The sequence below is a fragment of the Nelumbo lutea genome, chromosome 1 (assembly GCF_056320005.1).
Source record: "Nelumbo lutea isolate HS-2025 chromosome 1, American lotus-T2T, whole genome shotgun sequence".
NCBI lineage: Eukaryota > Viridiplantae > Streptophyta > Magnoliopsida > Proteales > Nelumbonaceae > Nelumbo > Nelumbo lutea.
Window position 1 is genome coordinate 42,917,424 of NC_142684.1, and position 11,960 is coordinate 42,929,383.

The following is an 11,960-nucleotide window of genomic DNA, read 5'->3' on the forward strand; positions in this document are numbered from 1 at the left end:
AAGAGTTTTACTCTAGATGCTTTGTAGGGCTATTCATGAATTGGGCCAAACCAATTCAATCAACCAACCCAACCCAACTCGATCTGAGTTGGTTGGTGTTGTTAAATTTTCCGTCGGCCTCGGTTTAAAGACATAAATAAACCAATTGATCGGTTTGGGTTGCAGATTTTGAATTTACAAATCAAGTAAAACCAACCAGAACGGTTGTATACAGTGGGATACATAGCATTATAGTCGTTAAAAAAAGTTAATTCTCTTTCACATGTGATATGTACTGTAAACTACTTTTTCTAAGACATCACAAGACAATGACACAACCTACCAAGTCTTGTATGTCTACAATCCTAGCCCCTACCCCCTAGGCCTATTTTTCGGCAAATGCCTACAATTTCTATTCATTGTTTAATTCTTTATCATTTTTTCATTAAATTTTTATTTTGACATTTGATTAAAATATTCAAATAATTGTTTATTGTCAAAACATATGTCATGAATTTGTACCAGTCATAATGATTTTTCTTTTTTATTTTCAATTTTCATGTCATTTCATATGAACCCCAAGCTACAACCTATAAACTACAAAAGCACAAGAATGGATATCTCAGATAAAGTATCCATCAATGGATATCTTAGTTTGGTTAAAACAGACCAAATCGAGCATCTAACAACATTATTTTTAATTGGTTTGTGTTATTTTTTGGATCTGTTTCAGTTGGCTTATTAGCCAACCCAAGATATTTAGTTCAGTTGCTAAAGTACCATGTAACCAAACCGAACCGACCCATGAACAACCTTAATGCTTACCCTAGTCAGGAGTTCTTCTAAAAATAACTATACATTATGTACAATGATAGAATGGCTTGTTTTTCTTGTGCTTGTTTTGAATCAAGCTAAACCCCTCTATTTATAGAGGATTTGAGAGCAACTGACCATTTTCTGGACATTGAAGGGATTTTTTCTTTCCTATAAATGATTCAAATTTGCTCCAACATGATAAAAGGCTTTCCAAAGATAACAATAGTTGTTTAAGCCTTTAAATGGTCAAATTTCTTAAAAGTAGTCAATTTCTAAATATTTAGTATCCAATTACTAAATGAAGGGAGGAATCCCTTTTTTAGAAATTGGTTTGTCTGGATTAGTCAACTACGAATTTTTGGATAGTCAACTATTGTGGGAATTGGAAAGTAGCCCACTTTAGGGATAATTCTATAAGAGCTACCACTCATCACTAAAGAGAAAAGGGGAGTGATGGTAATCCTAATATTTGAATTGAAATAGCCTTTAATTTTTAGTGACTCCCATGCCAAGACAAAGGTCATCCAAGTAAGTTAGGGAGGGGGAGGGAAGGTGTTAGGTGCACCTCTCTCCTTTCTGTGTGAATTCCAATTCCCCTGGACCAAAAACTATCCAATGGGGTTTATGCAAATGAGCAATGGGCTTCTTAATAGAAGATTTAACAATTCAACCATGCAAGTAGAGTGCAAATGTATTAAGTGGCATGGTTCCATGTTGTAAGTACATATAAATTAGCACTGCAGAGATTGTGATGAGGATCACAAGTTATGAGTGCACGAAGAATTAAGCTTGCAATGAGGACTGCGATGGCACAAAAGAAACTACCAGAACACCTACGATGAGTGTTATATTGATTAACAAACTTGACAAACAAACACGAGTGTAGACCTTCAAGATGGATGAGAAGCATTCTAAAGTGATGAAGCCAACCATTTACACCTGCGATGGCATACACAGTCATTGTTCAAACTTATTTGAAGCCTCAACAAACAGGGTTCGCCAATACTATGCTATGATGAGTAGCGACGACTTGCCTCATCATAGTAAGTCATGTCATTGTGACATGCCATTAAAAAAAACTTATTTCTAACACGTGGCCACAAGTGATCCTAAAAAGAGACATATCCAAGAGATACCACATGATGATCTTAAGGGAAAAGGGAATCCTAATCCCAGAAGATCCCACTGTACATGTGGAGAAACCCCAATAAGTCTTACCCGCTAAGCACCAGACAATCGTGATTCACCTTCCTAATGAGAAAAGTCCTAGTCTGTATGTTTCTCATTATAGTCTCGAGATCTCCCTATAAAAGGGAGAGACTCGAAGGCCCATACATGGGATCAATCTTGAGAATCCCTACCTTCTAGCCTTCAAAGCCCCATGCTCACTATTTTCCTACAATTCCCTCCCTCACAAAGCTTCCTACGCATCCCTATTCACATAGACCCTTGGTCATCCTTTGTCTTTCAAGGAGGACATTCCCTATTGCCTTTCCACCCTACTTACATTAGAATCTCTAGTTACCTCCTTGATCACAAAAAAGATGGTTCGTACAAGAATCAGCCTTTCTCCAGTCCACGAGAAAGAGCCCGTTGATGAGGGATTCACTCAGGACGTGGACACCAAAGTACCCATTCCCCTAAAATCAAGTGGTTGCCTAGACAATGTGATTTTATCCCACAAAGTCTACAACTTTGAAGAGAGCTTCTGTCGGAAAAGATGAGTCATATGCTTCAGTTTCTCCTACAATGCATAGTTGCATTAGAGAACGATGTCTATCCCAAGACCACAATACTGGAACTTTATTAGAAAAATACTTACAAATTGACCCCACCCACCAGAAACACCACCCGAACATCCCATCCTTCTAGTTTGTCTACACTCATCCTGCTTGTCTTCATCGAGGAATGAAACAGCGTCCCTCCTAAAGCACCTGTGAGTCGCATGGAATTGAGGGAGTATATCCAAAACCTCTTAGAGGCTAGACAAAGCAAGACTCAGGCCTTCACCCTCCTCTAAAATCCTTACTCTAACCAAATTCCTCATAAGCCCTACCTAGTTGGGTACACACTGCCCAATAGTGGCCCCTATATGATGAACAAAGGGGCAGTCCTCAAGAGCATGTCAACAAGTTCGAGGATGCTTTGGGACCTTTTGCCTTAGATGGGGATCTCAAGGTACAAGAATTTTTTAAACCACTTACTAGGTCGGCCTATTTGTGGTTTGTCAACCTGGCCCCTAAAATCTTGGATTTGTGGGGAGAGCTTAGCACCAAGTTCTTGTCCAAGTGCTCCAGTCTGGAGCGGCAACTCATCATGGCCAATCTACACAGTGTTGAGCAGCGACAAAGAGGAAATCTTCTAATCTATGTGATGCAATTCTAGAAGCTCACACACACCGTGTTCAATGAACATGTCGTGTTGGCCGAACCCCATACTCTAGACCTGGTATCCAGGGAAGACACGATGATGGGCCACCACCACCTTTTAATTGTAACAAAAATGAGGTCTTGATGATAATTAATAAGCTCGTAAAGGACTAAGTCATCAACCTACCTCCTCCACCTCCTCACATCAACCTAGAGAAGGATAGACATGGTCCCTAATGGTGCGATTTCCATTAGTCCACCAATCATAACCTAATGGATTGCTTCACCCTTTGGAGGATATTTGCTCAAAAGGTAAAACTAGATGATTCCCTTAAACGAAAACCAACACAAGTCGGTACCAACCCCTTACCTAATCATCAACAAGGAGGTAGTGTGAATGTGGTTGGAGCGGTCCACTATGGCAGCATAGCATCGGATACACTCTTGGCGAGGTTCGAGTAGAGCGAGGAATTATGTCAGTTCTTCTCCAAATAGGAAACCAATGACTTTACAAGGAGAGCAACCATTAGGGATTTGGTTGAGACATTCAAGTGATCCAATGAACCATATCGCCTAAACCGCTTCAATATAGAATTCTATGATGATGATATGTTAGCCACAGACCCTTATACGTAATGGCAAAGATCTACGGGCATGAGGTAAGGAGAGCATTGATAGATTAAGGGAGCTCCGTTAACCTGATATTTGCACACATCCTTCAACTAATTAAGATCATAGAGGATGATATTGGTGGCTTACCGATGGAGATGACTGACTTCAATGGCAATATATCGGCAAAATGTGGCTCAATCATTCTCCCTATGGTCATAGGACCATTCTTCGTAGAACAAAAGTTCCATGTGATTCATTTTCTGGACCTAGTACCATCAACCTACCACCAATGCATCAAAGCGAAACATAAGGGAAGAGTGGTCCCATACCTGCCACAAGAATACCATTCGAGGTATTATAGGCACATCTACAGGATGCAATATACTACATAGAGTTGGCCAAATATGGTGAAGTGTGAATTACAAGAATTGACAGAGTTGAACTACCCAAAGAGGAGGACGGTAATGATGCATCAGAGTCACAGACACAGATAGAAACTTATACCATACTTCTATACCATCGTGGAAGAAGATGAGGATGCTAACGTCCCTACCACCAAGAAAATATCGATTGAGGTATAAAATTTACATTTTATAAATATTGTATGCCAAAACAAATGAAATATACTATAATTAAAATTCCTATCTCTTATTGTTTCATCAAATACATAAGCCTCAATAAAAACACATTGCCATTGCTTCCATACTATTCTTTAGAACAATAGAGATCACCCTATAATATTGACATCGCACCAACATATGGTGGTACAAACACCCCAACAGATACAATAAGCATAAATCAAGGTACATAACTCACAACATAATGAACCAGACAAACATATAAACATCAAAACTAACATATACAAACATAAACAAGACAAAACTAGTGACGTCATAGAATACTACGATGAAATTCACATCCCTTCCAAGCATCTATAGGATTCCAACAGTGCAGTCAAAGAACCGTTGGAGGAAATTGATATCGTAGATGGATAACAGGACAAACATCTCTTGTTCATCTCTTCTAGGCTACAAGGAGATGATAGGACAACTCTACTTTTACTCTCACATCAGTCCTTTATCAAATCATAGAATTCCCAGACATCTTTGCCTGGTCATACAACTAGATGCCTAGACTGGACCCAACCTTAGTGAAGCATGCTTTGTACATAGACCCCAAGCACAAACCTATAAAGTAACCCTAAAGGGTCTTCAAGCCAAAAGTAGGTCTGAAAATCAAGGAAGAAATAGAGAGTCTCCTCAAAAATCAGGTTCATAAAGCCCACGACACACCCAAAATAGCTAGCAAACATTGTACCAATCAAAAAGAAGAATGACCAACTAAGGTTAGTTCCCAAACTTCCCTTCCGAGTGCTCATCGCATAGTAGAACTTAGCTAACTCCAGCCTCTGCTATCTTTTAGGTGTTGTGTGGATTTCCATGGCCTCAACAAAGCTTGTCCAAAGGATGAGTTTCCTCTACCCAACACGGAGATCCTGATAGATGCTACAACCAGAAAGGAGCTATTTTCTTTCCTTTACGCTTATATTGGGTACAATCATATTTACATGAACCCTGTAGATGCACTACATATAGCTTTTCGAGTGCTGATAGAAAACTTCTATTTCAAGATGATGCCTTTCAAACTCAAGAATTCCGAAGCCAGTTACCAAAGAGCAAAGACATGTGTCTTCCATGACATGATGCACAAAGAAATAGAATGATATGTGGATGGCATAGTCATCGAAGCTAGGAAAAAGGAATACTACACAGAGGTCCATAGAAAATTTTTCAAGAAGAAATGTAGAGAATTCAATTTAAGCCTAAATCCACTAAAGTGAGCATTTGGAGTGCAGTTAGGCAAATTCCTAGGGTATAGAGTTGATCAGTCCAGAATTCACCCTGGTGAAGCCAAAATCAAATCTGTCCTGGAACTACAATCACCTAAGAATGAATCGCAGCTTAAAACCTTTCTAGGGAAAGTCTCATAGCTTAGGAGATTCTTCCTAGGACTCACACTGGCCACTTCCCCTCTTCTCAAACTCACCAAGAAGTCTACTTAGTTCTAGTGATCTAAACAACACGAGAAGGTGTTTGAATAATTAAAACAAGCCCTAGATAAGGCCCCGACCATGTCTCCTCCTAAAGTAGTAAAGAGTTCAGACTCTATATCACATCTAATCTTGAGGCCATAGGGTGTCTAATAGCTCAGGAGAACAATGAAGGACAGGAACACCCAATATATTATGCTAGTAGAACACTTAATCCAATAGAAATGAGGCATTCCCACATGGAGTAGTAGTGTTTAGTACTAGTCTTCGCCATTCAAAAATTTAGACACTATATTTTAGGACAGAACATAGTCATCATAGCAAAGAATGATCATGTTCGATACTTTGTAGACAAACCACTTCTCTCAAGAAGGTTTGTAGAATGGATTATACAACTAAGCGAGTACAACATCAAGTCGACCCAACCCAAAGCCATTAGATGCCAAGCAGTTGTAAACCTCTTAGTTGCATTCCCCAGTGATGATCCACTTGACGTATCTGAAGAAATCCCTAGAGAAATACCCTTCATCGAAGTAGTAGATGATGCCGAATGGGACCTAGCATTTGACAACAATTGTACTAATTCTTTAGCAGGCACAAGAGTGACTCTGGCATCCCCTTTGGGTGATACCACAACATATTCCTTCAACCTCCAATTCCCCTATTCCCATAACATCATAGAGTATGAAGCCATTGTCTTGGGACTAACCATCGCAAGAGACTTAAGGGTGACTAAAACCCAGGTGGTCGGAGATTCCAAGCTAATAATTGGCCGAGGGGAGGACATAACTATTAAAGAAATCTTTATCCTCCCCAACATGATCCTCATCCAGAGCCTCACAAAAAACCTAGAAGTGATATACCAGCACCAGAATATAGCAAAAAATAGATATGTTGATGCCTTTACCACTCTAGGATCTAAAATTAAAGCCAAGCGAAGACCCCACCACCATATCCATTAGAATGCAAAGCCAACCTACCATTGACAGAATGACCCATTTTGTGGAGACAAAAGATCAGATCCAAGAAAGAGTTTGGTGTTTGCCTATAGTTCAAAAGCTCTAAAACCCCACCTCCTCTACCCAAGACTACAAGATACTTTTGCAATACTAATTGGTGCATGGGGTGCTCTACCATAAGATGGTAGATGGGGTAAGAGCGAAGTATTTAGGAACTAGAAAAGGACAAATAGTGCTAAAAGAGACCCATGAGGCCTGTTGTGGGAACATTGCAACGACTCTCTACAAAAGACTGCAATGATTCATTTACTACTAGCGTAAGATGAAAAGTGACGCCACCAAGCTGTAAAACAATTGCGATAAGTGCATACTCGAGATAGACAAGTTTGAATGCCTCGTTGTGGGTGAAGCTAACTGGTGAGACACTTACTTTGACTACCTAAAGGAGGAAACATTTCCCATAGACACCATACTTACAAAGAGGTTGTTATCCAAAATTAAAAGGTTCTACTTACAAGACAGGATGCTCTATTGCAAGTCCTACTCCGACCTACCTAATCAACTGCATGTCTTGCTACTGAACCACTAGCAATTGGAGCCTCATTGAAATTTCTATATTTGTCTTGGAAGGAGGTTGTATTTTGAATCTGTTAAGCAGGGTGTTTGTGTTCTGGTTGCCTCTGATGAAGTTGTGTATTGCCATGCAAGCCACAACTATTAATTGTTGTGTTTTAGTGAATAGCATGGCATACACTTCAGAATAGGGAGTCGAGCCTTTATTATACTGAAACTCTGTTTGATGACACTTCTCAATGATGCATGGAATTGTTGAAGTACTCTTCTTTTATTGTAGGTCATCTACCCCTTCGAAAGTCAGGTAAATGATACTGTGTATTACGATATGGTGCCATGTAGTTAGTCATGTTAAGGTAGGCAGAATCCACAACATAGTACTTACCTGATCATGGGAATAGGTTATATATATTTATACGTGTATCCAAATAATCTAAACAGATTATTAACGTATACATACATACCCTGGGGTGGATGTGGGAAATTATATTTCCGATTATGTATGGGCTCTGCAAATATGCAATAGTTATGTGTAGTCCCCTCCAATACATGGACAAATGTAAACCACGTATTGAAATCACATGCAGCCATTACATTTTACATGCAAGTCCCTTTTCTGTGTCGGTAAAATGTCTACATATCAGTAGGGACCCACGCAGATATGTGTGTCCCATCAATATCCCTATGCAATTCTATAAAATAAACACTATTATACATACATTCATCCATCTTGTGATTTTAATAATAGCTAATAGTGGGCAAATAGGGCCAATATTTTTTATTATGTTTGATGTATGGATGGACACTATTGAAGCTAGGGGACCCTATGATTACCGATGAAGCTTAACCACCGCCATCAATATATTATTGAAATACCAACTAATTGTTTCGTCGGAGTGTTGGAACCATTCTTGCATCATCCGATTCCTTTCATTGTGACCAACAATGTAAAGGAAAATGGCTAATTGCTCCTCCACCAAAACATCCTGACTATCTTCAATGAGCCACCGTTCCTTCAGTGTATTGCATAGACATATAAACACATGTTTGTCCATATAACAAATTTCATACAACTAGTGCAATCCATGGTGTATGTAGGTTCTTTGTGAACCCATATCATAACAATACTCATCCATGACAAATGCAACATCTAGAATACATTCCATCTCTTCATCAATGTCCATTACCCCATTGTATGACAAGCTAATTTTGAATTCTGTATCCAATACTACTTTGGTCTCTGTTTCGACGTCTATATCAGTATCCATCTCTTACACTACCATGAAATTTAAAACACACTGAGATAAACATAAAAAGAAAGCATAATGACAAAAAATGCAAGTCCAACACACCATATCAAGTAAAATAATAAAGGTTCTAAATTTAAAAAGTTAACAAAATGAAGGAGTAATCAAGTTTGCAAAGCGTAATGACAAAAAAAAAAAACAACAAAAGTTCAACACTCTTTCTCAACCAAGTAGAGTAACATGTGAAACTATCACTCTCTCAGAATGCTCATACAACTCTCTAATCATATTCAGACGCATGGCCGGTCATCCCTTCACTTGAAGTTGCCACTGCACCATTCGATATGGGCAAAAGGAGGAGGGTTTTCTCCATTCTTAGAGGCAGCTTGGGGAATACGAAATATTTTAAGAGACTGTATCATCCCAAAAAAAAATATGAATAAGCACTTGTTGAAGAAGTGCTTAAAAAAGCCACTCGAATGCTGCTTATTTTTTAAATGCTTATTTTCGAAATAAGCACTTATTCCTGACTTATTTGTTAAATAGGAATAAGCACTTATTTTGCATGATCCCAATACTTATTAATACTCATTCAAATAAGTGCTTATTATAAGTGAAATCAAACAGGGCCTGATGTAACAAGAGAGATTGACAAAGTCTTTTATGGTCCGTTACAACAACTTCCCCCGTTTCATTCAAATGAAAAGCTAAGTGGGCCACTACATCTATTGCATACGTTGTTACACTTGTTGCATGGGCTGCATACGTGGGAACATAGGTAACTCAAACATCGAATCGTAACATTATATTATTACTTTAATAATAATATATACCTATCAGCTTTTCCATTCTTCAAAATTATTACTTTAATTAACCAAAATTTACTATTTGTAATACTTTAATTTTGATAATTTACTACTTATATTTATTGCTTTTCATTATGAATAGATTGATTACAAATTAACCAAAAGTCAGGACTAATTTATTTGACTGATTACTAATTGACTGAAAATTACTACTTATATTTTTTTACTAATTGATTCATTAATTACTACTTATATTCATTACTAATTAACAAAAAGCTCCTAATTGACCGAAATATGATCTTAGAAAACTAACCGAAGAATTAATTCAATAAAAGTTTTGGAAAATCATTAATTTAATAGAAATTTTCATAATTTATCAAACAATAATTTTGGTAATTTGGGACAACAATTAATTTAATAGAAATACTTATTTAAATGAATTTACCAAAAAAAATATTTTGTTTACCAAAAATTAATAATTTGTTTCCATGATTTTAGAAAATTAATTTTAGTAATTAACTGTGGTAGATTAATCTTGGTTAGCTTTGTAATTAATTTTGATAAATTAATTAGTCAATTTTCCAATTATTCATGCTAAATTAATTTTGGTAACTCTCTTAATTTAACTTACCAAAAATTAAATTAACAAAATTTGGAAATTTACCAAAAAATAGTTTCAGTAAATTAAATAAGTTAATTTTGGTAAGTCTAAAATTTATCAAAAATTATTATTTTTCATAATTTAACAAACAATAATTTTGTGACATTTATACAATTAATTTTGGTAAATTAATAAAATTTTGATAATTTTCCAAAAATGAATTTTGTTAAGTTACTTTTTGCTAAATTTGATAATATACCAATAAAATATTTGCTAAATTTGATAAGTTATTTTTTGTAATTTTGCAAAATTAATTTAACAAAAATGAATATAATAAATTTTGATATATTGAAAAAATTAATTTTCTTAAATTAATTGAGCTTTATTTTGGTAAATTAATAGCTTACCAAAAAGTTGTTATTTTTTCTAATTTATGAAACAATAAATTTAATAATTTTGTAAATTATTATTTCATTTGTTTTGGTAATTTTGGAGAAAATTAATATAATACAATTTTTATAATTTTCAAAATTAATATCGGTTAACTTGGACAAATTAATTTTGGTAATTAATTGTGGTAAATTATTTTTGGTAAATCTTATAATGAATTTAGATATATTACTTTTGGTAAATTTGGTAATTAATCTTTGTAATTTAGTTTTGAAAATTTTGTAAAATTCATTTACCAAAAATTTAATTAATCAAAATTTGATGCTTTTCAAAAAATTAATTTCAGTAAATTAATATTGGTTAAATATGATATATTAATAATTTATCAAAAATTATTAATTTTATCAATTTCAAAACAATAATTTAAAATTTTCAAAATTATTAATTTAATATTTTTTGTAATTTATATAACAATAATTTTGGAAACTCTAAAAAGTTAGTTCTTGATAATTTTGGCATTTAATTTTGGATAATTGGGTGATTAATTTTGGTAAATAAATTTTGGTAAGAATTGACCTCTCACAAATTGAAAGGTTCAAAACTTTAACACTTTATGTTGATAAAATATGTATTTTAACTTTTACCATACAAACATTAATTATATAATTATTAAAATTGTAAAAATTGAGAAACAAAGTAGATTAATTTTACTAACAATATATTATATTATTTTCTGTCGATGCATCACACACTTGCAAACTTCAAAATCTCTTTTATTTTAATTTTGCATAACAAAACCAGTCCGTTGCACGGACCCCGCTAGTACATTATATGCCAACCTGCCCTGTACGGCTGTACCCCTGGCAAGAATCACTTCGAATGCAGAAAAGTTGTTCAATGAAAACAATTGAGGTGCTAGTTAACCCAATTTACTGAAAACAAAATGGTTGCACTGAACCCGGTTCATATTCAACATTCCCACCTTTATTCATTCTGTTGGTTGTGTTTCTTTACAGTGCAAATGATACATAAATGTACTCTAGTTCAATTTTGCAAATGTTTGCTAAGCATATACTAGTGCACTGGTAATGACAACTGTCACAACTACCAAAACATATTTGTATTCACAATTGATGCATTTTGATATATACTTTACACTCGGTTGATGTACAAAAAAAAAAAAAAAGTGGATTTTATGTTTCTCGTTTTTTCAAATTCAGTTTAGAGGGGCCGATTTAAGGCCCAGCTACCCTCTGAACGAGTGGCTGACCCGATACAACCCCTGTAGGGGCATATCAGGAAGCCACCAGCACGATACGCATCAGCCGATACGTGTCCATACTTTAAACCTTGCTCGCTACAACCAAAAACCGTTTGTTTGGAATACAAAATTTATAAGTACCAAATTAAACCAATTTATAATCGTTAACCAGTGGGGGAGAATTTTTGAACGGTAAATATTTGTTTTTGCACCAAAACAAACGCAATCTAGTTACTTAAATGCATGCTTTGCTTAGGTGCAGAAAAGAGTGGCAGAAGTAGAAGTGATACAGAACAA

At 35.6% G+C, this 11,960-nt stretch overlaps 1 pseudogene; it reads right to left on the reverse strand.

Annotated features, from left to right (window-relative positions):
• Nucleotides 1-7,359: 7,359 nt before the first annotated feature.
• Nucleotides 7,360-8,413, reverse strand: LOC148874421 (uncharacterized; annotated as a pseudogene).
• Between the last annotated feature and the right edge of the window lie 3,547 nt (nt 8,414-11,960).